This window comes from Patagioenas fasciata, chromosome 19 (assembly GCF_037038585.1).
Source record: "Patagioenas fasciata isolate bPatFas1 chromosome 19, bPatFas1.hap1, whole genome shotgun sequence".
Classification (NCBI taxonomy): domain Eukaryota; kingdom Metazoa; phylum Chordata; class Aves; order Columbiformes; family Columbidae; genus Patagioenas; species Patagioenas fasciata.
Window position 1 is genome coordinate 445,983 of NC_092538.1, and position 12,097 is coordinate 458,079.

The 12,097-nt window shown below is 49.4% G+C and overlaps 1 pseudogene; it reads left to right on the plus strand.

Annotated features, from left to right (window-relative positions):
- The window catches only part of LOC136110108 (dynein axonemal heavy chain 9-like), a 71,144-nt pseudogene that overhangs the window by 20,341 nt on the left and 38,706 nt on the right, over positions 1-12,097 (plus strand).

Genomic DNA, 12,097 nt, shown 5'->3' on the forward strand with positions numbered 1-12,097 from the left:
TGCAAGCTGGACCTTACGTTTTTTTTGAGCCCGTGCCTGTGTTGAGAGCCCCTGGCAGGCTTAGGAGAAAGAGCCCTCAGAGGGCATAGCAAGGCCGGAACAGGATCACGGCAGAGCCTGGGAGGTGCAGGGGATGGATACCCAGGCTGGTCTTGTGGGTGTGGAAGAGGAGACGCAAGAAGGATGGGGCCATTCTGTGGCCTAGAAAACCGTGAATTTCCTGACTGTGAACTTGCCTGGAGGTAAGGAACGCAATAAGCTGAGAAGGGAGGCTGTAAGCCAACCCTTTGTCTTCTGATCCCAATCTTTAACTATTTTCACTTGGTTTATTTAAAAACCCTTTTCTGAATTTTAAAGTTCTCTTGTTTTGAGATGACCATTTGTAGGGCAGAGGTGTAAGCAGTCCACTTGGAAGGACTCATCCACCCAAGGTAACATTATACAGGCCACAAGGACTGAGGCTTCATGCATTGGGATGAGCCTTTGGCCCAGGTCTGCAAAGCACCCTTGAGCCCTTTGGCTTCAGAGAAGAGGGAGGAGAAGGTTGCAGGGCTGCTAAGTCTCTCACGCACTCCATTTTTACCTTGTGATTATTTTGAGCTGCTTCAGATGACAAAGCAGCCCTTGACAGAAGGAGAAAATTGTGGCCATGCTACCAGCAGCAACATCCGTCTGTCTGGTTTCTCTCCCCCCGCAGGGCTGGTACCTGTGTGCTCATTGCCATGAGTCCTCAGCTGTGGGCAGCTCTTGTAGGACAGACTCAGCCCCGCTGTATTTCAAAGTGTCGTCTTTTTCTTCCAGGAAAACCAGAGCCTCTTACTTGCAGACCCAGCATCTGACATCTGGAAGGCCTATGTGGATTACGTGGATGAGATAGTTCTGGATGGATTCTTCACTGCCATTGAGTGCTCACTCAAGTACCTCCTCGAAAACACAGGTAACTGCTGGTTCCTCAGCTCTGGCCGTGATACCATCTTCAGTCTCACCAAAAGGAAGTTTCTGTTTTGTGCTTTGACTTGTGGTGGTCTTTCTACTCTGCCTCTTGCATTGTCTACAGCAAGTGCTGGAGGAGCCTCCAGACTCAGAGGGTAACTCTGTCCCCTGGTCACTGGAGCAAAGCCTTGCTCAAGGGAAGGGACAGAGATGACTGTGCACCATTTGCTGGGATTTGTGAACAGACAAAATTGAGGCATCATTCCAAGTCTGTTCTTGGGCATCAGCCATCTCCTGACCTCCCATGCACAAAGCATCAAGGTGACACAACCTTTCGTTTGTGGAGAGTCTCAAGAGTTGGTTCTGTGGATGAAAGACATGAAAGAAAAACCTCCATCACTGAGGAGTGAGGAGAGGGGTCACCAAACCAGAGCTCCTGCCTAAGGCTGCCACGGAGGGTCACTCTGCTGAGAGCAGCTGTGTCCAGCTAAAGCACATCTTCAGAACGCTTCCCTCCTGGATGTGGAGGCACACTGAGCTGGAGAATTGCATCCAGTTCCTCACCATCTTGTTAAAAACAAGCACATAATTTCACATTTGTGAAACCAGTTGGTGTTTTATTTTTTCATGCCTTTCTCCACTAGATTAAAGAGCCTCTTGGTTCCTGTTGTTTTTCTCCTCTTTAAGTACTTATGCGCTGTAATTGTTCAGCTCTCAGACTCCCTTTTGATTAGCTGAAGAGCCTGGTCTCTTTAAGGCTTCCCTCCACAGCATTTTTCCGGTCCTTAAATCACTTGTGTCTCATCTGTTCTCCAGTATCTCCTGTGGGTACCAGAACACCAGCTGGTTTGGCAGCCTCCCCTCTGCGTTGTGTGCAGACACAATGTCACTGGACCCAGCGAGTGGGTGTCCCACCTGCCTGGTGTCCCTGTGGGGCATGTGTGTGTCTTGTGGTGGGATGTTAGTGGTGGCTCTAGATCACTTTTCTCCCCTTCAAAAATAACCTGGCACCTCTGTTCTTCCCTACCAGATCCCAAGGCAGGGCTTCCTCCCCTGTTTGAGGTGCAGCTGGATTTGGTGATCCCAGATTTGATATTTCAACCCTCCTTGGACCCTGGCACAAACGATGGCTTCTACGACGTGGTGGAAGGTCTTCTCAACGACATCTACCGGATCTCATCGCTGGTGCCCAGGCTGGCTGAGCACAGCGGCTTCCTCCACTACCAGGTCCGTGGCTGTGGAGCTCCCTCACGCTGTGTGGCAGTGAGGAGGTGCCACGCTGCCCCCGCATCACTGCGAGCTCCTCTCCTCTTCTCTCCAGGCTGACATGGAGGACATGGCTGACCTGGCCGACATGCGCCATGAGCTGATGGGGCGTGTGCAGGCCGTGATGGCGGCCTGCTGTGATTACCGCAGTGCCTTCGACCACTACTCCTACCTGTACGGGGAGGACAGAAAGGAGTTCTTCCGCCAGTTCCTCCTCTACGGGCACATTCTCACTGCGGCAGAAATCGAGGCCCATGCAGAGAACGGGGTCCCTGAGTCACCTCCCACGCTGCAGCAGTTCCGAGAGCAGATTGACTCCTACGAGAAGATCTATGAGGAGGTGAATCGCATCGAGCCCATCAGCATTTTCCAGAGTTGGATGAAAGTTGATGCTCGGCCTTTCAAAGCGTCTCTGCTGAATGTGATTAAACGGTGGAGCTTGGTGTTCAAGCAGCATCTCATGGACCACGTCATGCACAGGTAGGAACCGTTCTACCTCTTCTTCCCAGAACCAAAGTGGGTTTCTCTTGTGTTGGCTGGGCTTTATCATTTCACACTGATAAGCAAAAGGCTAATACAGGAGCAAGAGGAGGGGGCACACACCCCCTGCCAGCTCCATCGCATCTCTGCTAACTTTCATCCCCTCGTCTCTGCTGGGAGCAGCTGGTCCAGCTGAGTGTGTAAAGTGCAAACAGTTCCACGAACTCGGTACCATCGACATCCTGCGAGCTGATGCTCCTACGACCTACTGTGTGGTGTTGGACAGGATGTCTGTTTGTCTGTTCATCCTGGTCCAACTAATCTAATCTCTTCTAGGGCTCTATGCTTATTTTGTTGAATTTGCCATCAGTAAAGCTGCATTAATGCCATGAGATACTTGCTCCGTTTCTAAATGCAGTGCTCTTTTGAGTGCACTCTTTGTAAAAAAAGTAATTTGGGTTGCCTGGCATGAGCAGTCATGGGGAGGCAGTTTCAAGGTTACAAAAAGGAGGAGCTTTGGATGTAAGTTTTGAATTAACATGTGTTCCCTGCTCTGAATAGCTGCTCAGCCGCCTGGTCTCTGCAGGATGATGTGTTAGGTGATTTATTTGAGTAGTAGCAGCTGAAGGATGCCACAGGGCTTGGATGCTTACGAAGAAATATTTACAGACATATGTACTAGTGAAGGCTGCTGCGTGTGGTGGCTGCTGTGATCTCTTGTGTTCTTTTCAGCACGATAATTCCTGTGCAAAGAGGTTTTTGCATAGGTTAGAACAGGCATTTAGGAGTTCTTATTAAGAGCTCCTGACTCAGCAGTTTAGTCTTTAATAGGTGAAGTGTTTAGGGCTATGTTTTGGTCCAGCAGCATCCACAGAATTTAAGCGGGCACTTCAAAAGTAAGCGTTTTGAGAAGGGAAGAATGGAAAGGACCAAAGATCCAGGAGCCCATCAAGCTCTGCTAACAGTGTCCAGCAGCTGGTGAGATCAAGAAGCAGGTAGGGAAACTTCCCCCAAATAGTCTCCTTGTCTCTAACCATTCATACCTGAGGACTTTGAGAGTCATGGGTTGTACCTTTGTATCTAAAGACCTGGATGGATTTTTTTTTCTCCCACAAATGTTCGGTTGCTTTTCTGAACCGCTGTGAATTTTTAACATCTGCATCCTTCTGCAGCAGAGACTTACCCTCTGAAATAAGGCAGCGTGCGAAGAAGAATCCCTGTTTGTTGTAGCTTTACAACCTACCAGGTTCATTTGTTGAATTCTTGTATTGGAAGAGATGACATGAAAACTGTCCTTTCAAATTCACTCTCTTCAGACCACAGACCCGAGCTCACAGGTCTCCCTTATAGAATCATAGGATAGAGTCATAGAATCTGTTTGGTTGGAAGAGACCATCAAGATCACAGAGTCCAACCATAACCTAACTCTGGCACTACCCCATGTCCCTGAGAACCTCATCTATATGTCTATCCAACCCCTCCAGGGATGGTGACTCCACCACTGCCCAGGGCAGCCTGTTCCAAGGCCCGACAGCCATTTCTGTGAATAATTTTTTTCCTAATACCCAATCTGAACCTCCCCTGGAGAAATTTGAGGCCATTTTATCTTATCACTTGCTACCTGAGAGAAGAGACCAACCCCCTCCATGCTCCAACCTCCTTTCAGACAGTTGCAGAGATCAGGTCTCCCCTCATCTCCTGTTCTCCAGGCTGAACAGCCCCAGCTCCCTCAGCTGCTCCTCGTAAGACTTGTGCTCCTCAAATGCCTTTTCTCCAACCTGTGAAGTCCCAACCCATTTATCCGTTCCTCACAGGAAGCTGTACCACATCTATGGATCCCTGTGAGCATGAACTGTGGTTCTGATGCCCTCAGCATGTTGCCATGTGATGGGCAGAGTTAGCCAGGCCTTTCCCTCTCCGTGCCAGTCCAGCTGCCTGGATGATTCCGGTAGGAACTGCTCTCATTTGGTGCTTTCCTGTTTTGTGTTCTACAGCTTGTCTGACCTGGACGAGTTCATAAAAACTGCTGACAAAGGTTTGAGCAAAAAGGTTGAAAAAGGCGATTATGATGGTTTGGTGGAGATCATGGGGCATCTCCTGGCCGTTAAGGAAAGGCACAGTGTCACCGATGCCATGTTCGAGCCCCTGAAGCAAACCGTCGAACTGCTGAAGACGTATGAGCAAGAGCTGCCGGAGGAAGTCTATAAGCAACTGGAGGTGGGTGAAAAGCTGCGGTGGACACGGCGGTTTGCCAAGTAGCCAGCGTCAAAGAGTATGAGCTTAAGAGCATTGCAGGAATATTTAAAGCCCCACTCCCTGTCATTAGAGGGCCTCAGTGGATAGTATTTTACTATTGTGGGATGTGCCTTAATAGCTCTAAATTTTGGAGTTATATTGAGGTTTTTCTTTTAAAGCAGAGATTAAGCCTTTTGTTATGTATGAAAAACATAGAATTGCCTGCTCCAACTCTCAGCGATTACTCTTGAAAAAAATTAATGCATTTTCAAATACATCTGTTAATTAGTTTGAATTATAATTATTTTTAAATAAGCCAGTTCTTGGCAACTGTGGAGATGGGAAGGATAATGTTGGCAGAGGAGTCGCCTTCTCATAGGACTTCAGTCCTCCACTAGGTCTATAACACCCAATCTGCTTGACCCAAAGGACATCACTGGGAGCACGTTATGAAAGTATTTCAGCACCTTTCCACATCTGGCCCTGATGAATCAATTTTTCTTTGGGGAATTCTTCTCATTTCTGGACAGGGGACCATGAGGTGAAGGTTGGAAAAGCCTGTGGGATGCCCAGCCAGCCTTGGGGAACTGGCAGCAGTCACCATGTTACGGTGGAGGAGCGTGTGGCTGCATACTGATGGATACCCCTTAGTCACGGGGCGTTGTGTGCAGAGGGCTCTGTGTAGGACACCAGGTTTAAGGCAGAGCTTTTTGGGGAGAAGTTCCTCCCTCTGCTGCAGGCTTGGATGGGACCTGAGCGGGGTTCAGCAATCCCCCAGTTTTCTGCTGGTGCAGCCGTGATCCACGGATGGTTGTATCACCAAATCTGACACGGGTAAGGGTCCTAAAGATAACTGGATTCCTACAGACACCCTGAAAAACAGAAGAGCTGCATTAAATGAATGTTTTGGCTGCTACAGCAGCTTCAGTTCAGCATAAAAAATGGTGCTATGGGGAACCCAGCTCTGCTGATTCCTCTGCCCAAGAGCTGCTTGCTTGGTGCCTGTTTGTGCGTGTAGATTTGAACAACTGATTTATTTTTCTGACAGAAGAAATGAGGTATGCAGGGCAGCCATTCAGATGTAGGAGATAACAAAACAGTTTCGTTCTTTCTGGCAAGTGACAGCAACACATAGTTGAATAATTCATTCACTGCTGTACACAGTAGGAAAACCAAAGTAAGTTCCTCCAGGTACCGCTCCCTCCATGGCCATGAAGGTGGATGGGCTGGAGCTGATAGTTTGTATGAGAAGGACAAGGAAGCAGCTCCATGTGTGCCCTGCTATGGTCATGGATAGTGATTTCTACAGAGACTGGAACATGAAGTGCCAGAAAGAGACCCCTCAGGAGGGACTGGCCCTGCTCTGGCCGCCTCTGCTGCCTCCAGGTTATTTCGCTTCTTTGCATAGTGTTGGTGCATCTCCATTAGTCTTCTCAACTATGTGCACTGGGATGAAAAGAAGCCCAAAGTCTTTCCTGTAGGCTGGCACAGTACCTGGGGAAGTGGGAGAGCAAAGCTGTGGGACTTGAGGACAGCAGAGCCCTGGCTGGTGTCACTGTCTGGGGTGAGGATTTGGCTCGAGAAGTCTAGTGAGAAGAGAAGAAATCAAATCTCTTTCTAAATAAAATCCCAGGTGCAAAGGGTGGATTGTTAGCAGTGCTGTGCACCAGCAGCTTGGATGCAGTCCTGAGAAAGAAACTGTCTTATTTAGTACTAATATTATACAGGCAGGCTGGAGGGATTTGCCCCAGAAAGCTCTGTAGAAGTCCTTCTGGCATAATATCTTCTGCTCTAAGAGCTGGCTGGAAATTTCCCAGGCTCTGTTTCTTAATTAGCTCTGGGAAGCCGGACGATCTGATGAACTTGCATCCTCAGCCCACCCTCCTGCCCCCAGCCAGCTCTGGGTCCCGCTGGGCTCGGTGTCAGGAGAACTGTGCTCTCTGAACCACCGAGCCATCCTGGGAGCCCAGGATCTGGTCTGGGACCCTTCTTCTGAAGTTATTTAACATGTTTTTGCAATCAGAGCAGTCAGTTTTAAAGTCTCAGTCTTCATTCGTCTTCAAAATTGTGGATAACTGATAAGTTTTATCCCGAATTGTGTTTAGCTTTTGCATCACAACAAAACTTCCTTGCAGTTTTAGGCATGGAATCTGTTGCTTTTCCTGTTCTGTGATTGTCCATAAACAGATCAGTCACATCTTATATCAAATAGCAAATACTGCCTACCGTCATTTAAATTTTGCTTGCAGGAGCTGCCAGAAAAATGGAACAATATAAAGAAGCTGGCGATAGCTGTGAAGCAGCATGTGGCTCCTCTGCAGGCGAACGAAATGACAGTTGTGCGCAAGAGCTGTGCGGCGTTTGATGTTGAGCAACACAGATTCAGAGAGCGATTTCGGAAAGAAGCACCATTCAGGTACAGTGAAATTATAACATCAGAGAAGCCCTGAGGAAGAAAAGCTTCATGGGATCATCTCGGAGTGTCCTGAGGATGTGTTCTTGAACCCTTGCATACATTTCCTACCTGCTCACGGTGTTGTATCTGTTATGCCCTGGGTGTTTTGTCCCTGCAAACACTGTAAGGTGTTAGCAAGAGATTCAGTCTGGATGCTGAGTGCACAATATTGCTTAAAGGGGTTGTCAGCAGTGCCATGTGGCTGCACCATCAATGGGTACTATAGATGTATCATGTCTGCTTTGTGTCTCAGAGGCACCATTTGTTTTATGTTTTCTTTAGAAGTTGTTACAATATCACTTATGAAGAATAAACATTTCTTTCTAGGTTTGACCCCAAAAAGCCTTATCAACTGCTGGATACAAAGCACATTGAGATTAAACAAATGGAGTCAGCCATGACCTCGATTTATGAATCAGCTGGTCTGTTTGCAGTCATAGTGCCAGACTATAAACAACTGAAGCAGTGCCGAAAGGAGCTGTGTCTTCTCAAAGAGCTCTGGGCTATGATCTCCCTTGTGGGCACTTGCCTTGATGACTGGCAGACCACCAAATGGGCGGATATTAACGTGGAAAACATGGATCTGGAGTGTAAAAAGTTTGCAAGAGAGATTCGGAATTTGGATAAGGAGGTGAGGGCGTGGGATGCTTTCACTGGGCTGGACAGCAAGGTGAAGAACATGCTGACGGCCCTGAAAGCTGTGGCAGAACTTCAAAATCCCGCCATTAGGGAAAGGCACTGGAATCAGCTGATGCAGGTGACGGGTGTGAGGTTTGTGATGGACTCGGACACCGCGCTGGCTGACCTCCTGAAGCTCAACCTCCATAACTTTGAGGATGAGGTTCGTGGCATTGTGGACAAAGCGGTACGAGAAATGAGTATGGAGAAAGTCCTGAAGGAGCTAAAAATGAGTTGGAGCACCATGGAGTTTCAGTATGAGCCTCACCCCCGGACGAACATCCCGTTGCTGAAGTCAGACGAGGAACTCATAGAAACTTTAGAAGACAACCAGGTGCAGCTGCAGAATTTAATGACATCCAAATGTATTGCTTTCTTCTTGGAGGAAGTGTCCATATGGCAGAGGAAGCTGTCCACAACAGATTCCGTCATTTCTCTCTGGTTCGAAGTGCAGCGTACGTGGTCTCACTTGGAGAGCATATTCATAGGCTCAGAAGATATACGGGCACAGCTTCCTAAGGTATGAAATCCCAAATCCTATTTTTCCTGTGTGGAAAGCGTTGAAGAAGAGCCTCCATTACACAGAAGAAGGTTGTCTATATTGCCGTGTTCCCCCAAGCAGGACTGTTCTCTTGCTGCATTGCTTTCTTGGAGGCTCCCTTAATGCTACAGCAGTTTCCCCAGTGTTGCCCCAGGATGTTTTTGTACTGTTGGTTGTGCCTGAACCCTGCTGAGAAACTGTTTTTCCTCCCCTCCACCATTGCACAGCAGATGCAGAGTTCCTGGAGGCTGAGCAGGAGGCTGCTGGCTTCCTTCAGTGATACAGGCATGTTCCCTCTTTCCTTGGAGGGGAGAAGACGGAGATAATTACTCAGATGGTGCAAATTGTCAAATCAGAGCTGGATCAGGCAGCTTTGCAGTATCCGCTTCCCTGCCTCCAGTGCTGGTGCAGCAGGAGAGCAGCTCTTCTCCCACTTCAGCTTCAGAAAATTGAGCAGAGTTGTCATTGATGCCCTCCTCAGGGTTGTGACCTCCTCAGGGCTGTCTTTGAGTCCAGCTTCCAGTCTTATTCCCTATTCTCTTGATTATTTAGAAAATCTTCCAAGCTTGTTCCTGGCCCCGCTGGACCACTCGCAGCCCTGTGGAGGAACCTGCCTTTCACTCACGAGTGACCCACAGTTGGCTGTGTGACCCCCGTCCCTGTTCACGAGCAGCATCGCTGACAGCACCACTGTGGGACGAACACCCACGAGGGGATGTGCGCAGCCCATTGACCCCTGGACAACACACTGTTCTGTCTCCAACCCTGCACTCTGCTCTGCTTGGACTGTTCCTCCATCTGCTTCAGAGAGCACGCTGTGCTGAGTGTCCTGGGGGCAGTTTTTGGCCCCTCACACCAAGAAAGCCCTTGTGGTGCTGGAGCAAGTTGAGAGAAGGGAATGGAGCTGGTGAGGGGCTGGAGCACAAGTGTGATGGGAGCGGCTGAGGGACCTGGGGGATTCAGCTGGAGAACAGGAGCTGAGGGGAGACCTTCTGATCTCTGAACTGCCTGAAGGGAGCTTGGAGCCAGGGGGGGTCGGGCTCTGCTCCCCAGGAACAAGCGCCAGGAGCAGAGGAAACGGCCTCAAGTTGCGCCAGGGGAGGCTGAGGTTGGATGTGGGGAACAATTTCTTCCCCAAAGGGCTGTGGGGCATTGGAACAGGCTGCCCAGGGCAGTGCTGGAGTCACCATCCCTGGAAGATGTATAGATGAGGAACATGGTTTAGTACTAGATTTAGGTTATGGTTGGACTCAGTGATCTCAATGGTCTCCTCCAGCTAAATGATTCTATGATTCTGGGCACACCTCGCTCACTGGGCAATATATACAGGTGCTGATAACCAGTGCCCTGAGGCTGTACCATGTGCCAGCAAGCTCTTAATATCCAGGAGCTATCTAATGTCATGTATGAAATTGCATCATGATTTACATTTGCATCCTGCTGGGCAGCTGTCTGCATCTCAGTAGCTGTCTGGCAGTGGTATGAACCATAGAACCATAGGATGTCCTGACTTGGAAGGACCCATCAGGATTGTCAAGTCCAACTCCTGTCCCTGCACAGGACACCCCACAATTCACCCCATGTGTCTGAGGACGTTGTCCAGTCTCTCCTTGAACACTGTCAGGTTGGGGCTGTGACCCCTCCCTGGGAGCCTGTTCAGTGTCCAGCACCTCTGGGTGAAGAACCTTTTCCTCATGTCCCACTGCCCTCCCTGGCACATCTTCTGCCATTCCCTGGGTTCTGTCACTGTCACAGAGAAGAGCTCAGCCCTGCCCCTCCTGCTCCTGCTGAGGAACCTGCAGCCCCATGAGCTCTGCCCTCAGTCTGCTCTGCTCCAGCTGAGCAAACCCAGGGACTTCAGCCGCTCCTCATACGGTTTCCCCTCCGAACCCTTCACCAAGTTCATGTCCCTCCTCTGGACACCCTCCAGTAGCTTTATCTCCTTTTCTCCTGTGTCCCCAGCCCTGCACACAGTGAATGCTCCAGGTGAGGCCGCCCCAGCACAGAGCAGAGCGGGACAATCCCCTCCCTGCCCGGCTGGCCGTGCTGTGCTGGATGCACCAGGACACGGGGCCCTCTTGGCTCCAGGGACACAGGTGGCTCAGTCAGCAGCTTCTCTTCCGTAAAAGAAAGACTGAAGCTCAAAGTCTCTGTAGCTGAGCACCCTCAGGATGCATCCAGGGCTGGGGGGATGTGCTGACAGGCTGTGGGATGCTCACCTGGAGCTGGATCTGTGGCGTGAGTGTAGGGAGGGCTCAACCTTCCAGATGGAGCCTTGCTCCTGGGGCTGAACACAGGGTAGCGTGGAAGTGTTACCTGGACTGCTTGGAACACTTGTTCAGTGTCCCGCCTCACTTAGGAGGCCTGACCTGGGAAGAAGGGAGGAGCAGAGATGTTTTGAACATAGCTTGCTTTATTCTTCAGTGTTTAGCTCCAGAAATTCAGAGTCCCTGTTAGATATGGAGCATAATTGTTGATGTGGGCCTCCGGTGCTGACGTGGGGTTTCCATACCCTCATTGAAGGCAAGGAAGGGCTCTCCTCTACAAGAGTCATCATACCCGTTTTGTGGATGGGTGTTGGGATTCCTGTGCTGTAGCAGGAGGGGAGGAGTGCACTCACATGAGGCTGGTAGCCTTTCCACGGTGTGGGAGCATCTCCTGCTGCTGCAGCCAGGGAAACTTGGCACTTCACCTGGACATGGGAGAGAGAGATTTATGAGGTTTTCCAAGGGGAATTAAATCCCATGAAAATGGTTGGTCCTAGACATTGCCTCCTGCATGGAGCACTTTATCCACAACCCCTTTGGGATACAGTGACAAGAAGGCAAGTGCCTGTTTGCAGACTAGTTTCAGGCAAGTCAGTGGAAGAGCCATTCTGGAATGGTGGAGGGGTCCCTGTCTGCACTGGACAGAAGGTTTTCCCCTCAACCCAAAGACAGCACCCAGAGGATGGAGACCTTTAGCACAAAATCCATGTTTTACCATGAACATGTTTGTGTTGCTTTTTAGGACTCCAAACGCTTTGAAGGGATTGATGTGGACTTTAAAGAACTGGCCTATGAAACTCAGAAAACCCCAAATGTGGTTGAGGCCACCAATAAACCAGGTCTGTCCCAACAACTGGAGGACATTCAGAGTAGGTAGGTACAACTTCAGTCCCAGGATTTTGTCAGAGACTGGGATCAGCTCTAATAAGTTGGTTTAACCTGTGCTCCAAGGCTTTCCTTCTGGACTGTGCGTTCTTTGCATTCACACATTGAGTCTCTTTATTCATGATCCATCACCCTGAAGCCCCCAAGGTGGATTCTGGCTTTGCGTATGTGCAAACTCTTATCTTGAATATTGATTTGCACACATACAAAGCTAGGCACTCAGTTGGTTTTAATAACATGTGGCCTCACTGCCACCCCAAATTTGGTGTCTTAAATATCTATTTAGCAGTCCAAGCAGGGATATCTGCAGCAGAGCTGATCCCATGTGCTTTAATTAACAAAATTATCTTTGTGTGT